The 8,870-nt window shown below is 47.6% G+C and overlaps 1 long non-coding RNA gene across 1 annotated transcript; it reads left to right on the forward strand.

The window, feature by feature from the left end:
• The first annotated feature begins 700 nt into the window (after nt 1–700).
• On the forward strand, nt 701–8,351 carry LOC126646779 (uncharacterized). Its single transcript, XR_007630399.1, has 2 exons — nt 701–1,420; nt 8,130–8,351. It is a non-coding gene; the product is annotated as an uncharacterized LOC126646779 (long non-coding RNA).
• The last annotated feature ends 519 nt before the right edge of the window (nt 8,352–8,870 follow it).

Raw genomic sequence — 8,870 nt, forward strand, 5'->3', positions numbered from 1 at the left:
CTGCTGCATCAAGCTCTTGTGGGGACATCAAACCCAGTCCACATGGGAATATGCAGAGCTCTTTTTTTCTAAACCTTTAAGTCAAATTTGTATTTTCCAACTGATGACAATTTTGATGCAAGAATAGAAGTGACTCTGTGACCTCACATGGTATTTTAACACTCCAATGCCATGGGCCTTTCTTGGTCCAACCAGATCTAAAAATTATTTTTGGCTGGGATTTAGATTTGGAAAGAAAATCCAAGGAAAGAAAGGAGGGGCAGTAGAACAGTATGAATACTGTCGTGGTTTTGTCCACCAGCCCATCCCTGGGGCTGAGGATGGTTTTGTCCAGGTGATTTCCGGACAAAAAAACCAATCAAAAAGTTCAGTGACGCCCTTGCTAATTACATCTTTAAGAAAACGGAAGAGAAGGTGTTGGCGCAGTTGAAATTAAGAGCAGCAGCCATGTAGAGGGGTAGCGGGCCCGAGGAGGGCCAAGGCCTCTCCTCCCCGGCTTGGGCCGGGGGGCAGGTGCAGCACTGAAACCTCCCTTCTCTCTTGTGAAAGAGTGAAGGAAAAAAAAAGGTTTAAAAGACGAACTGCTTAGACGAGAAACCGCTGCAGAAGAATTCCAGCCATGAGATAACAGGATTTTCAAGGTCGAAGCTGGCAGCACAGGAAAGAGAAGAAAAGTTCGAAGGGGGAGAGCTGCTTTTTCTCCCTTTCGCTCTCCCTCCCTTCAGCAGGGTAAAGACTGAAAAATAAAACCCTGCCACCTGTAGAAGTTTGTTGGGGTGAAGAGACCCCCATGCGGCTCACAGAGGAGCTTGTGGATGCACCAGAGATTTGTGACTTTAACAGAGAGAAAGCCTTATACTGGAGTAAAAGCGGCTCAGATGAGGCAGAGTCCTGTTAAAGACTTTGTGACCCTCGAAGGGATCGATGCTTATGCTGGAGCGAGACGGCTCAGATACGCTTGGGATCTCAGTGAGAGATCCATGCTGCTGCTGTTGAAGATTTATGACCCTGACGGGTATTAGAACCTACGCTGGAACACAAAACGGTTCAGGTAGGGATGTTGGGATCCATGTGTGGGATCCGTGCTGCTGGTGCTAGAGAGAACCTACGCTGGAGCAGAAAATGGCTCAGGTGGGATATTGGGATCCGAGTAAGGGATCCAGACTGGACCCATGCCGAGAAGTCAATCAAGGACTGTTCTCCCATGGGGAGGGACCTCCATAGGGAAACAGGGGTGAACTCTTAAACCATTATCCCCTGTAACCCTGTGGAAGAAGATCCATAGTAAGCAAGTGTCCCCTTGCAAGCCTATGGAAGGAGACCCTTCAGGACCTGGGTAACCCTCAACCTTCGGTTTTAACCCAGGAGGGGGGTAGGCCCAGCCCTGGAGGCCAACACAGAATAAGAGAGAGATAAAGAAGTTCCAACTGCGACGAAAGTGCTGCAGAGTTACTAGAGAGAGAGAGAGAGAGCTGGAATTCTGAGAACAGAAAAGGACTGCTTCTCCTCCTTGGACTGATATAAAGGAAGGTGGGGGGAGAAATATCTTCTGTAAATACATAATACCTTTTACTTAAGTAGAATTGTTGTTAATATAATTCTTTAGTTTTAGTTTGTTAATAATAAATACTCATACTTTTTTTTTTCAATTCAGTCTCTTTTTGTCTGCATAAACCTTCTCTCAACTGATAATAATTGTATGAGAGGTATAAAAGTAAATTGAGCCAGGGCAAAACCACGACAATACAAATGTTTGAGGGTCTAGTGGATGTCTCAGCTGAGCTCAGGCCGCAGATGTCTCCCCTTTCTCTCACCGTGTAGCTCCACAGTCCCTTCGTGTCTCGACAACCACCCCTTTGTATCTCCAGGGCTGTCACTGGGCAGTTCAGCCCCATTCCAGGAGGGACTGTGGGAGGCAGAGGTGCAGTCGGGGAGAGAAATCCATGTTTGTTCTCCCTGGGAGCAGAAGCACCTGAGCATTGCACACCCCCAGAGCCCTGAGCACAGCAGGGCCTCTGTCCCTGTGTGCCTGTGCAGCCAGGGGAGCATCAGTGTGGGCACAGAGAAGAGCACACCTGCAGCTGGATCCCGTGCTTTATGGACACACAGCTTCCTTTGGACACAGGGCATGGAGATGTCTTCACTCGAGGGGTTCACGTCTCCATGTCCAATCCAGGGAATAGATTTGATCTGCATTTATCCATCAGACATTGTTAATACATGTGTGAGTCAGAAATATGTTTCCCAGGAGAGGGAAAAGATTAGAAAACAAAAAAACCTCCCCATCCCTCCCCACAGACTTCAATGGCCATCAGTCTGGAATCTGAGTCCCTGACCAGTTCTTTAGTGTTGCTCAATCACCCAATGGGCCAATCTGCCCATTCAACATCCCTCCCACAAAATGAGAAGGGGAGGGAGGGAAAATATTCACTGCTCAACTCCTTTTTTCGTTAGAACAAACAAATGTGTCACACTGTGGGACGGCCATTTCAGCTCAGCACTCCTACAAGAGAACGACTGCCCTTCCACCCAGGAAAGAAAGCCCTGAGTCTGCGTCTCTCCAGTGCAGTTGCTGCGCCACTCTGGGCACTGCACAAAGAGCAAGAGTTTTGTGTGCGGGCACCTTTGTCTGGGATGTATCTTCATCTGTACTGAACCCTAGACCTAAACTTAAAAAAAAAGTCCAAACTTAAACCTAACCCTAAACCCTAACCTAACCCTAATCTTAACCTTAACCCCATCTGTAACCTTAACCCTTAATCCCAGCACCTCACATTAACTCTAACTGTGAATCACCATCTCTTGAGTGCAATTTGTGCATCACTCTCGGCACTACACAAAGAGCAAGAGCTTTCTGTGCATGCACCTTTGGACTGGGAGGTATCTTAGACAGTACTGAACCCTAGATCTAATATTTAAAAAAAATCTAAACCTAAACCTTAACCCATAATTGTAACCGTATCCCTTACTCTAATGAAAATGTTATCTAAACAATAACCTTAACCTAATCCTTACACTAACCCGAACCTTAACCCTAAGCCTAACCCTAACCCTAATCTTAACCCTAACCCTAAAACTTAAGTCTGAAACTAAGCCTAAGCCTAAGCCTAAGCTTAACCCTAACCCTAACCCTAATGAAAGGGATGTTGGTGACATCACTGGGGACGAATGTCATCACAGGGGATTGGTGAAAACAAAGAGACAGCTGTGATGTCACAGGAACATCGGTGACATCACATGGGACATCAGTGACATCACAAGTACATGTCTGACATCAAAGAGACATCAGTGACATCATTGTGGATATTGGTGACATCACAGGGGACAGTGGTGACATCACAGGGACATGGATGACATCATTGGGTATCAGTGGCATCATAGAGGACTGTTGAAAACAAAGGGACAGGCGTGGTATCCCACGGAAATCAGTGACATCACAGGGGACATCGGTGATTTCACAAGGACAGAGGTGACATCACAGTGTCAACAGTGACATCATCAGGGACATGGGTGACATCACTGGGGACCAGTGACATCACAGGTGACGGGTGACAACAAAGAGACAGACATGATATAACAGGGACATCAGTGACATATCAGGGGTCTGGTGACATCATAAGGATATCGGTGACATCATGGGGACAAGATGCCACCGATGGGCACAGTGGTGACACCACAGGGACAGCAACGACATTATTGGGGACCAGTGACATCACAGGGGAGTGGTTGAAACAAGGGGACAGCCGTGATGTCACAGGGACATCAGTGACATCAAAAAGGTCTGGTGACATCACAGGGACATCATTGACATCACTGAGGACCAGTGACATCACAGGTGACTGGTAAAAACAAGAGGATAGCTGTGATGTCACAAGGAAATTGTCAACATCATGGGGACATGGTGACACCTCTGGGGACAGTGATGACATCACAGGGACAGTAGTGACATCATTGGGCACCAGTGACATCACAGGAGACTACTGACAACAAAGGGACAGCTGTGATGTCACAGGGACATCTGTGACATTACAGGGGACATTGGTGACATGACAAGGTCAGGTGTGACATCACAGAGACACCAGTGACATCAGCAGAGGCACTTGTGGCATCACAGGGGATAGTGGTGACATCAGAGATATATAAGTGACATCATTTGGGACCAGTGACATCACACGGGACTGCTGGCAATAAATGGACAGTCGTGATGTCACAGAGAGATCGCTGACATCACAGGGGACATTGGTGGCTTCACAACGACAGTGATGACATCACAGAGACACCAGAGACATCATCAGAGACATGGCTGACATCACAGGGGACAGTGGGGCCATCACAGATACATCAGTGACATCACTGAAGACCAGTGACATCACATGGGACTGTTGACAATAAAGGGACAACCCTGATGTCACAGGGACATCGGTGTCTTCACAAGGAAAGGGTTGACATTATAGTGTTGCCTAAATGGCTGTGGGGAAAAAAGACTCCAAGCCAAATTAGGTAGGAGATAAGATAAGGATACAGAAGTTTTAATGAGCCCCCAGGCTTTCTGGAATACCCCAGCGCACGCTCCTGAAATACAGATGTCCACAGTTTTTATAATGATTTTCACCCAATCCAGTCCAGCTACCACCCAGGTTCTGCCCCCGCCACGCCTCTTGGGAATTGGGTCTGGGGGCGTTTTGGGACCCCCTCTTCTTCATCTTCATCTTCCTCAGAGCACGTAATGTCCTTGGAGGCCTTCCAGAATTCTAGGCCTGAGGGTTGTTGGGTCTATGGCTATATCTTCTTCCGTAGTGTTAGGGTGTTCTTCTACAATTCTACCTTGAAAAAGAGACTAAACAGGCTATGGAATTTAGGGAATTGATATGGGAATGGGTAACAGGGGTTTGAGCTGGTGTGTTAAGGGTAAAGGGATAATATGCTGCTACTCTAAAATCTACATTTACTACATAACTACTTCTAAGGTCTACAAAAATAAAAAAATTAAAACATCAAAACTCCAAGGTATCAATAGAGACACCAATGACATCTTTGGGGACATTGCTGATGTCACAGTGGACAGTGGTGACATCACAGGGACAGAGGTTACATCATTGGGGACATTGTTGACATCACAGGAGACAGCGATGATACGACAGAGACACCAATGACATCAACAGGAACATCTGTGACATCACAGTCAACATCAATGACATCACAAGGCCAGGGTGACATCACAGAGACACCAGTGACATCAGTGAAATGGTTGATATCACAGGGGAGAGTGGTGACATCACAGGGAGACTGGTGACATCACTGGGGACCAGTGACCTCACAGGGGACTGTTGACAACAAAAAGGACAGCCGTGATGTCACAGGGCTATCAGTGACATCACAGGGGATGGTGGTGACATCACAGAGACACCAGTGACATTATTGGTGACATCACAGGGAGATGTGTGACATCATTGGGGACCAGTGACATCACAGGGGACTATTGGCAACAAAAAGACAGCCGTGATGTCACAGGGACCTCACTGACATTGGTGACATGACGAGGATATGGTGCCACGGTTCGACAGAGTGGTGACATCACAGAGACAGCAGGACATCACTGAGGACATTGTTGACATTGCAAGGGACAATGATGACACCACAGACACACCAGTGACATCAACGGGGACATCTTTGACATCACAGGAGACATTGATGACTTCAGAAGGCCAGTGGTGACATCACAGACACCAGTGATATTATCACTGTCACTGGTGACATCACAGGGGATAGAGGTGACATCACAGGGACATGGGTGACATCACTGGGGACCAGTGACATAGCATGGGACTGTTGAAAATAAAGGGGCAGCCGTGATGTCACAGGGACATTGGTGACTTCACAAGCACAGGGTTGACATTATAGAGACACAAGTGACATCATTATGGACATTACTGAAGTCACTGGGGACAATGGTGACATCAAAAGGGATGGTGGTGACATCACAGGGAAAGCAGTGAAATCATTGGGAACCAGTGACATCACAGGGGACTGGTGACAACAATGGGAAGCCCTGATGTTGCAAGGACATTGGTGACACCACAGGGGACATCAATGATTGCAAAAGGCCAGTGGTGACATAACAGAGACACCAGTGACATCATCGGTGACACTGGTGACATCACAGGGACATTGGTGACATCATTGTAAACCAGTGACTTCACAGTGGACTGTTGAAAAAGAAAACACCGTTGTGACATCACAGGGACATCAGTGACATCAGTAGGGACAATGGTGACTTCACAAGGCCAGGGGTGACATTAAAGAGACAGTAGTGACATAATTGAGGAAATTGGTGACAACACAGGGGATAGTGGTGACATCACAAAGACATGGGTGATATCACTGGGGACCAGTGACATTCTAATGGAATGGTGACAAGAAAGGGACATCTGCAATATCACGGGGACATCGCTGACATCAAAGGGGTCTGGTGACATCACATGGACATTGGTGACATCACGGGGACATGGTGCCACCGCTGGGGACAGTGGTGACATCACAGAGACAGCAGTGACATCACTGGGGACCAGTGATGTCACAGGTGACTGCTGACATCAAAGGGAAAGTTGTGATGTCACAGAGACATCACTGACATTGGTGACATGACAGGGACATGGTACCACGGTTCGGCACAGTGGTGACATCACAGAGACAGCAGGACATCATTTGGGACATTTTTGACATCACAGGGGGCAGTGATGACACCACAGAGACACCAGCGACATATACAGGGACATCTTTCACATCACAGGGGACATCGATGACTTCACAAGGCCATGGCTGACATCACAGAGACACCGGTGATATTATCAGTGTCACTGATGACATCACAGGGGATAGTGGTGACATCACAGGGAAATCAGTGATATCACTGGGGTCATCGGTGACTTCACAAAGACAGGTGACATCACAGAGACACCAGTGATATCATCAGGAACATGGGTGACATCACAGGGGACAGTGGTACTGTCGTGGTTTTACCCACCAGCCCATCTCTGGGGCTGAGGATAGTTTTGTCCAGGTGATTTCCGGACAAAAAGCCAATCAAAAAGTTCAGTGACGCCTTTGCTAATTACATCTTTAAGAAAACGGAAGAGAAGGTTGTGGCGCAGTTGAAATTAGGAGCAGCAGCCATGTAGAAGGGTAGCGGGCCCGAGGAGGGTCAAGGCCCTCTCCTCCCCCGGCTTGGGCCAGGGGGGGCAGGTACAGCACTGAAACCTCCCTTCTCTCTTGTGAGAGAGTGAAGAAAAAAAAAGTTTAAAAGATGAACTGCTTAGACGAGAAACCGCTGCAGAAGAATTCCAGCCATGAGATAACAGGATTTTCAAGGTCAAAGCTGCAGTCGCAGGAGAGAGAAGAAAAGTTTGAAGGGGGGAGAGCTGCTTTTTCTCCCTTTCGCTCTCCCTCCCTTCAGCAGGGTAAAGACTGAAAAATAAAACCCTGCCACCTGTAGAAGTTTGTTGGGGTGAAGAGACCCCCATGCGGCTCACAGAGGAGCTTGTGGATGCACCAGAGATTTGTGACTTTAACAGAGAAAGCCTTATGCTGGAGCAGGAGCGGCTCAGATGAGGCAGAATCCTGTTGGAGATTTATGACCCCGAGGGGGATGACGACCTACGCTGGAACAGAGAAACGGTTCGGGTAGGGATATTGGGATCCATGTGTGGGATCCATGCTGCTGGTGCTGGAGATTTGTGATCCTGAGAGAACCTACGCTGGAACAGAAGACGGTTCGGGTAGGGATATTGAAGATTTATGACCCTGAGGGGAATGAGAAAACCTACGCTGGAGCAGAAAATGGCTCAGGTGGGATATTGGGATCCGAGTAAGGGATCCAGACTAGACCCATGCCGAGAAGTCAATCAAAGACTGTTCTCCCGTGGGGAGGGACCTCCATAGGGAAACAGGGGTGAACTCTTAAACCATTATCCCCTGTAACCCTGTGGAAGAAGATCCATAGTAAGCAAGTGTCCCCTTGCAAGCCTATGGAAGGAAACCCTTCAGGACCTGGGTAACCCCCAGCCTTCGGTTTTAGCCAAGGAAGGGGTAAGCCCAGCCCTGGAGGCTGACATAGAGAAGAAGGAGAAAAGGTTCCAACTGCGACGAAAGTGCTGCAGAGTTACTGGAGAGAGAGAGAGCTGGAATTCTGAGAACAGAAAAAGACTGCTTCTCCTCCTTGGACTGATATAAAGGGAAGTGGGGGGAGAAGCATCTTCTGTAAATACATAATACCTTTTACTTAAGTAGAATTGTTGTAAATATAATTCTTTAGTGTTAGCTTGTTAATAATAAATACTCATACTTTTTTTTAATTCAGTCTCTTTTTGTCTGCATAAACCTTCTCTCAACTAATAGTAATTGTATGTGGGAGTATAAAAGTAAATTGAGCCAGGACAAAACCACGACAGGTACATTCCAGGGAGATGGGTGGCATCACTGGGGACCAGTGACATCACATGGAATTGTTGACAGTAAAGGGACAGTCGTGATGTCACAGGGACATCATCGACATCACAGGGGACCTGAATAACAACACAGAGACACCAGTGATATCACGGTGGGCATTGGTGACATCACAGGGGACGGTGGTGACATTACAGGGACAGTAGTGACATCATTGTGGACCAGTGATATCACAGAAGACTGGTGAAAACAAAGGGGCAGCCGTGATCTCCCAAAGACATCAGTGACATCACTGGGGACATCAGTGAGTTGACAAGGACAGAGGTGACATAGCAGAGACACCAGTGACATCATCGGTAACACCGGTGACATCACAGAGACAGCACTGATATCATTGGGGACAAGTGATGTCACAGGGGACTGGTGAC

The sequence above is a fragment of the Myiozetetes cayanensis genome, unplaced genomic scaffold (genome assembly GCF_022539395.1).
Source record: "Myiozetetes cayanensis isolate MyiCay16 unplaced genomic scaffold, myiCay2020 scf395, whole genome shotgun sequence".
NCBI classification, from domain to species: domain Eukaryota; kingdom Metazoa; phylum Chordata; class Aves; order Passeriformes; family Tyrannidae; genus Myiozetetes; species Myiozetetes cayanensis.